The sequence below is a fragment of the Manduca sexta genome, unplaced genomic scaffold, assembly GCF_014839805.1.
Source record: "Manduca sexta isolate Smith_Timp_Sample1 unplaced genomic scaffold, JHU_Msex_v1.0 HiC_scaffold_3900, whole genome shotgun sequence".
NCBI classification, from domain to species: Eukaryota; Metazoa; Arthropoda; class Insecta; order Lepidoptera; family Sphingidae; genus Manduca; species Manduca sexta.
The window spans coordinates 693-9,670 of NW_023595020.1; the positions used below are offsets into that span (position 1 = coordinate 693).

Below are 8,978 nucleotides of genomic sequence, written 5' to 3' on the forward strand. Positions count from 1 at the left end.
TATGACAATTGGACAATTGACCGAATTGATATATTTTGACAGTTGTTCCGTAACGTTTCATGTTACGCAAATGGTAAAATATAGGTAATTTAAATAAAAATAAATTATTTTCTTTTCTTTTTTTTTCAGGGGTTAATTAAATATATTATTATCAAGGGAATTAAAGCAAACCATAATACTTAATGTATAAATTATATTTCATTCCCTGACTTATATATTAAAAATCGAATACATAGATTTGTCATATGAGTTGTGATATGACACTTGACAAATGTCAATTGTTACCAATCTGTAAACAGCATAAAATGAATATTCCATTTTGTAGTATTATTTAAGAACATTATTCTTATTTTTTAATGTGAATGGAGTAAGAAATAAAACACAATTTAAAAATGAGTTTCATAACAACGGAACCTAAAGCCTTCGGGGTCAGAGAAAAATTCCAATGAAAAGGATACCAATGAAGACTTGGAGGTAAGAGTCCCTCATAATTTTCTCAGGCGCTTTATTCTAATAAGTACATACTGCATTTATTGTCCCTTTGTTTTATTACGGCATTCATATGTTTTAATTTGCATGGTTAATGATAATTATTTCCAGTGATGTGTTATGTGATTTCATTTTCAATTGGTTTGTTTTCATTATAATCCGAATTGTTATGCTTGTTCCTTCTGACATCATTCATAAATTTATTTGCTATAAACAAGATATATTTATTTAGTGTTCATCACATTATTTATAGATTTTCAAGCTCTCCATCCTTAATTCTAATAATTTATTTTATATTTTCCTCATGTTTAAATTTCAAGAATTACCTGATAATTGAACCGAGGGTCTACAGGTTCACAGCCCATATTTACAGCCAATATGCTTAGACAATCACATCTTATAATGAAAACTTGCTTTTGTTTTATGAAGCCCTATTTATACCGATGCAGCATAAGAATATATTAATATTTCACCTCAAAACTAATAATTTATTTCAGGTTGACAACTCACAAAGCGTGTTGCTCAAGATAGCGACACTCTACGCTGAGCAGCTGATGAGTGACCTCACCTTGGAAGTGGCTGGGTGGGGTATCCAGCCCATAGACTCATACTATGTGCCAGCAGTGAGGTGTTTCAGGTGGGCATGTTACAGATATAAGGACACTTAATTGATTTTATTAAAATGTTTCAATTTCCAAATATCAAAACCTTTATTCACTAAAAAGAGAGTACATGTCAACGCTTGCAAGGCAATCATATCTAAGCGACACTCAGTAAATTTTTGAGTAAGGTACTTTAAAGTTTTGATTTTAATATTAAAGTTCATAAAAATTCAACTTTTTATTTTATAAAGATGTAGTCTAATGTTATTTAAATTGTCCTAGACCTACAAAACCTAGATCAAATAACAGATAAAAATGGTGATTGAAATTGTTTATATAATTCATTTTCAGTATATGACTTTCTGTCAATGTATATTTTTAACTTCAACTAAAATTAAATTTTACAACAGTCCTCTTTAAAGCATCCTTTAAAAGTATACTTTTGCATAAACGCTTATCATATTGATAAAGAAAACCAATAAAATAGGTTTACAATTTTTTCCATTTTAATGATACATGATAATAATTAATATTTTTTATTTATACATTTACATATTTTAGTTTAAAGATAGTTTTGTGAGCCATGTAAGTTTTCAGAGAGTACCTAATGTAAAGCAATAGTAGGTTTAATATAAAACAAATACATTTTGCAGGTAATGTTAATGAACAGAGAGTGGAGTGAGTGGCGCGAGAGTCGGATTGTACTCCAGGAGACGCCCACAGCAGCTTCGGTTTTTCCACATTTTCTAAAGTAAATACACTTTTATTTATTAATCATTAAAGCATCGGAATGTTTGCCGGTAAACATTCCGATGTTATATGGGTTAAAATTGCTCTCTCACAATGGTAAAGCATCTGTAATAATTTAAACAGGATGTTTCAAATAATTGTGTCAAGCAGAGGCCCAGAGATAGAGCACCCCTTGGGGTATCTGAATCACCCCCATGTATGTTTCGCGATTTTTCATAGTTTTCAGCAATAATTCAGTCTCTTATCCTAATAGCTGTATTTGGCAATTCATAAGAGATTTTTTATTCCATACATTAATGTCAGTAGCAGAGATGAATTTACCGGAATAAAGTTTCATTCTTATATCCACACATATAAGTCCTTCTTTTAATTGGTTCATTTTATTATCATCATTCCAATGTAGTTAGGGGCTGTTCAAGGATAATGTAACGTAATTTTTGAAGATTTTATACCCCTATGTAACGCCCCTATGCCCTAGCCCCCTCTAGTTACGTAACTCTAAAGTGTAATTTTTTTCTAATATTCACAATTATGTCACGCAAAGTACCAGAAAGCTCCTAAATTACCTTTGTTATTGTTTTAAAATAAAAAACCTATGTTATATAACGCGTTGTACGAAGACTCCCTCCGTCCCTGAAACGCATCGTACATTTTACGAGACCCCGTTCCTCCAAATTACGTTATGTAGTACTTGAACGGCCCCTTATTGGAGATTGAGTGAAGTATAGTGTTTGTCACTTATAAAGTTTTTGTTATTGAACTAGTCTGGACTTAATGAGTATGAATTGTTTTCCAGGTATTTTTATACAGGCCAGATAAGGATATCATATCACACTGTGCTTCCCGTGTTATCACTTGCTGATAAATATAATGTTAAGGTAATTACCGATAATTATACTCGTTTATGCACTTGCACATTTAATGATCTGTACATGGTATCTGTTAGTTTTATCACCACATATAGTAAAAGTCTCTATAGGAATTTTGAAGGTGTGTGAAGTCTACCAATCAGCACTAGGCCACTAGGCGTGGTGGACTAAGGCCTAATCGCTCTCAGTAGTAGAAGAGACCAGGGCCCAGCAGTGGGACAGTATATAATATAGGGCTAATTAAATAAAGGGCTAGTTAATATGCTACTCTTATTCAACATGAAACATAATTTTGTTAATTTTGCGATATTTTTTGTATGTGTAGGATCTGGTATCATTATGCCTGAGTTACATGTCGCAACACATCGCGCACGCGGCCAAGCGCGGGCAGCTCATCGCCTGGATGCAGTACACAATGGCATGCGGACACAATGAGGTCGCCAAGGTGAGTTAAAATTTAATTGCACTCATTATCAAGGTATTATGTCTTACACAATTGGCTATCTACTTCTGGTGATTTGAATTTGACCCTCAAAATTAAGGAGATAATATTTGAGTCGAAAATGTCTAAAGCATTCACTATCATAATGTTTGTATACATTGTGAAAGATTAAAAAATAAAGTTTTGTTGTACGAATTTTTGCATGATTATACCATATGCTAGCTTCAAAATCTTTTATAAAACCTTTACTATGGCTACATCCTTTAAACCAACTTGTGACAGGCGTGCCAGAACTTTGTGAAGTGGAACCTGGAGTGGGTGTGGTCGGACAGCACCGGCGCGGAGACGGAGCTGGGCGAGCTGGAGGGAGAGACTCTCGTGGCGCTGCTGCAGCAGAGCGACCTCGTGCTGCACAACGAGATGAGTCTCTACCAGTGAGTTCTTAACCTGACCTGGACCGATTGGACAATTCTGTACTTAGCTGCAAATTAAAACTAGTAGTAATAGCGAGATACCGGCATTATCAGTTGTCTCAACTGCCTGCCTGACTATCTATATACATAAAAATGAATCCCTATTTCCCTTGATCACGCCATCACGCGTGAACGGCTGGACCGATTTCATAATTTTGTTTGTGTTTATTATTGTCAGGAGAAGGTTCTTATGAAAGAAAAAATCAAAAACTGCGCGGAAAATTAGAAAACTTAACGAAAATATTAATTTTATATAACTGTCAATTGTTTGAAATAACTGTCAGCGATTGACAGAATGCGCGCTGCAAATTCACAGTTAAGACGGGACAACGTCTGTCGGGTCAGCTAGTATATAATAATAATAGCCCTTTTTCTTTTTCAAAAATCGCGCTAACGCTACCATTACTTGGGGCCGTGAGTGGAACGGTTATATTGGTTTCACCGGTCTTACGGCCCAATGTTGACACTTGGGAGTATAGCATCATCCGAGCGAGTATTAGACCGAGTCCACTACCCCTGTGAGTCCCTAACCTCTACATATCTCACACCGGCATACTGAACAAAACCTGCGGTGGTGTTTTCCGGCGCATACAAGACGGCCCCAAGCATTTTGTTGCACTAAGATAGCTGCTCGGATCCGCGCGATGCCGAATTGCGGCACCTCTCCAATTGAAGGGAATATTTTCTTATTAGTTCGTTCTTAGGATCGATTTAAAGATAACTATTGAGTTTGTTTATAAAAAAGGGATATTAGACCCCATCCTCGATTTTTATTTTAACACGTTGACTGCGGCTCATGCAGTAGTTGTGTTTTTGGGTACGCAAGTGATAGGTACCTAAGGCTGTCTCAGTCGCTCGAGTCGCGCTACCATATGCCAGTACGGGACAACACACTCTGAGCGTGGCGGTCACTGATAAATAGATCATTCAATGTCATTCATGTCAATATGTTAAATGTAGTAAAGTACCTGCCTAATTTATAATTGACGAGTACAACTGCCTAGGTTCGTGGTCCGGTGGCTGAACAAGCAGCGCGAGAAGTTGGACGCGAGCGATCTCAGCGAGGCCGAGAAGAAATCGCATTGGGAGTCACTCGTCGCAGCTGTCTTCTCGCATATTAGGTATGACACTATTTTTGTATGATGATTTATGTTTAGGCGAATGTTAGACATTGGATTAAAACTATTTTAGGGCCGACTAAAGTGTTGATTATCCGAAGAGTCACAATTACAATATCTACCTATTTTTACAATAATATTTTTTAAAATTAAATATTTTATCGGCTGTGACCTCGAAGGCTGCAGTCTTTTTGGATGTGCTTTTTTTTAATGTTTTACTGTTCCAATCCTAAATTTGTAACATCTCAGTAAGAATAAAGCACTCCATATAAGTTATCTGTAAGAATGTCTTATTACTTTACTATTGGTTCATTTAATGCCATTTTCAATGAAAGATCCAAATTCCTTTTTTAAATCTATCTTAAAAATGGACCAATCAGAACAAAGAGATTTTGACATGCTTACAAATGTGTTATTTTGATTGGTTCACTCTCGGAAACGGATTGAAGATTGAGATTGGGATCATTTTTTGAAAACAGCTGCTACACTGTCGAACCTAAGGATTGAAAGCTATTGGATTTGTTTATTTAATTCGAGTATCTTTTTATACGGTATTTCTTCGGTTATAGAGTTGACAATACAAAATTACACTATAATTTTATTTAGGTTTCCAATGATGTGTCCCAAACAACTTGCCTTGTTGCCTGTGCCCGCTGATACAGGAGCACAAAGAGTTCTTCATGGAGAGGATGGCGATCGCCATGAGCTACCAGTCAGGTGTGATTAGTTATTACTCAATAATTTGAATTAAATTTTTGCTTATTGCTACTGTGACATAGTTGTGTTGCGTATCCGTTACAAGAGCCATAGGGTATCAGATTCGATTATTGAATTGGATAAAAGGGGTTGTCCTACTCATTATCAATCCGAGTACTGAATTCTATCAAAATTGAAAGTTTTATATTTATATGTAATAATGTTATTAAATAATTTAGATAGAAAAACAATGAAAAAGTTTGGCCTTTCGGCAGTTGTCGGCGATGGATGATTAATGGAATTATAGTATTACAGCTCAATACAAAAAGTGGCGAGTGAGTGTGGAATTTACTGCCGAGACGAATGTCCGCAGGTTCAAAACACAAGGGCACATTACATTAATATTGTAAATTGCCTTCCGAACAGTGTTTGACGGTTTCCATCCAAGATACACAATGTCAAATCCCAAGTGCACAAAACTTCTGACATTTCTAAAATTATGTGTTTATTCTTTGTGATTTATCGCTTACTTTAACGGTGAAGGAAAATATCTGAAACCTGCATACCTGAGAAGTTCTCTATAACGATTTTGAGGGTATATAAAGTCTACCAATCCGCACTACGTCAGCGTGGTGGACTAAGACCTAATCCCTCTGAGCAGTAGAGGAGGCCCGTGCCCAGCAGTGGGCAAGTACATACAGGGCTGTTATTATTATATATATTGTTATACAGGTCAATACGAGCGCGTAGCAGAGGTCCAGCAAACAGAAGCCGGGCGCATGCTGTTCACGCCGCGCCTCTACACCGAAGACACGTGGGGTTCAGTGCTTGCAGTGGACAATTTCCACTCCCTCCCATGCTACCACACGAGGACCTTCATATTCTCCACCAGGCCGTCGATAGCGGACGTGTCGCCGCAGGAGAAACTCCTCGAGTGGACGGTGGATTTGTATCCGAAGGGAGTGTGGTTTAGGAAGAGTTTGTTGATCGTGTGGGCCGGGACTTATGATGTGAGTAGTGGATACTTTTTCTGGTTAAGTTAGTAAACCAAGAACTTGGAAGTGGTAGATAAGTAAGATCTTGTCTTCACAATTTTAATCGACAGCTGGCGTTAAAAATATTTGTTTGAAAGAATAATAATAATTGATGGTGCCATTTTTATATTTTTCTTTATTAGAATTTTTTTATGACTAGCACCTCCTCGATATGGTATACGTAAATGTATTTTAGATGACGATTAGGTCGGTTATACGTATTTTGACGATTAATGTAAAAAATCACTCTAAATAATAAAAATAAATTAAATTTATTACACAATGTTGCTTAACTTTTAATTTTTACTTCATACTCAATCGTTATTAAGATATTTTTTTTTATGTAACATTTGACATAAGGTGCCGGAGGTGGTGTTGCGAACAGTTCGAATCTCCATCACGTGTCAGAACAGCCCCGAGCACACCGTCAGTCCGTACGGGCTGATCCACCAGCTGGAGCCCGACGTCAGGGTCAAGGTCAGTGGGTTCATCACCTACTAACAGTTGTACCTCCAGGAGGCAATTCTTGTGGACTCGGTTTTCATATTATTCCTATTCAAGTGTGGTAATAATGTCGATGTGTTGGCGCTATTCTGTATAATGTTCTAACTTAGTGTTTACGAGTGCAGTAATCTGTGGATAAATTTGCGAATCATAGAACATAATGTGGTAAAATATGTGAATGCGACTGCGCAACATATCTATATATATATATATATATATATATATATATATATATATATATATATATATATATATATATATAGAATATATATATGTAGGAGTGTAAGAAAGGTGTTGAGTGAAACGGAATGTAAAATAAGTGTGTGAAAGGGACAGATAGTGTTAAGAAGGTGAGTAAAAGAGATAGAATGAAAGTAATGTTAGACGACGACGTATGTAGAAAAGAGAGAGTAGGATTAAGTCGTTTTTATTATAGGACGGTGATTGTGATTTTTAAAAAGTAAAACGTAAGTTTACGGTATTTTTGGTGTTTGCACTTCCCGTGATCCCACAAAATTGGGGGCTCGGCCGGGATCGGGGAAATAAAGTGCCATCAAAGTGCGCGTACAAAAAGAACGTGGTTCGGCCATTTGTTGCTACTTGAGTTTGCATTTGGAAATTAGAAGACGAACGAGAAATTGCCGGAAGGGCAGCGAAGGCAGTTCGGAAGAAACGCCGTACCAAGCCGACACACTACATCTCACGGAAAACTTATAACAAAGTTTAGCGGGCAAGATGACGCGCACCCGGTGTCAATGTGGATACGGGATATTGAAGACCATAGGGAAATATTTGATTGGAATCCTACAAACGCTCTTGGTGGCACGTCGCTCACTAACCGGCACAGCGGCACTATGGCTTCGCGCTGAAAAACCTATAAGACATGGGACGAATTAAAAGGTGCTATAAGTAAAGAGTTTACCGACACATTAGATATCAAGAAGATACATGAAATAATGAGCTCAAGACGTAAAAAGAAAGATGAATCATGTTTTGATTATATGCTTATTATGAAGGAATTGGGAAAGCGAGGAAAATGCCGGATTATGTGGCCATCAAATATATACTACAAGGTATTCCAGACTTAGAAATTAATAAAATTATGCTCTATGGAGTTACAACATACGCTGAACTAAAGGAGAAGCTAAAGTTATACGAAACATTTAAGAAAAATTCAGCTAAAGATAAATAAGAAATAATACGTTTACAAGTCATTCACAAAATAATCCTAGAAGAAATACGGCGGCTACAGATTTGAGATGTTTTAGCTGTGGAGAGAAAAATCATGTGTCTGAAAATTGTCCTCATAAATTGCAAGGCAGGAAATGTTTCCGATGTAATGAGTTCGGTCATATCGCTTCAGATGAAAATTGTCCTACAAAAAAGATGGCGGTTTCGAAAACGAATTACAAAAAATCGTCGCATATAAGTTCGGGTGACAATCGGCAAACTTCGAGCAAATCGGACGACGTGAATCTACTCAGGTTGGCACTACTGAACGACGAGCACCGGCCAATCAAATCTCTAAGCAAGCATTCTTCAACCTATTGCAAGACGGCGAAAACAATCCGAGCGATGTTCAAGGCGAAGTCTACGTAGCTACGACCGACGTGAAGCGATGCGCATGCACTAGTTCGAATTGTTCGTGTTACGAGATTGCCAACATGACAACGCGAGACGGCGCTGTGATTGGCTGTAATGACAAGATGGCAGATAAGTGCAATAACAGTGACGTTTGCAATGTAAACAAAACAAAATAGTGAATCAAGGTGCCGGGTAAAACCCTATTAAAACAGTGTATTGTAGTGAAACGGCGAACGCCTTTAATAGATTCGGGTTGCGACGTAAATTTAATATCTGTAGATCTGTATAGGAAAATTAAAACCATACAATGTGATACGAATTCAAATATAACCTTAGTTGGTTTGGGTTATTCAAAAGTTAATACGTACGGCTGTGTAAATTAGATATTATCATAGATAATTGTAATTATGAAAGTGT

At 36.8% G+C, this 8,978-nt stretch overlaps 1 pseudogene; it reads left to right on the forward strand.

Annotated features, from left to right (window-relative positions):
* The first annotated feature begins 420 nt into the window (after window positions 1–420).
* Window positions 421–6,989, forward strand: LOC119193295 (annotated as a pseudogene).
* Window positions 6,990–8,978: the final 1,989 nt, after the last annotated feature.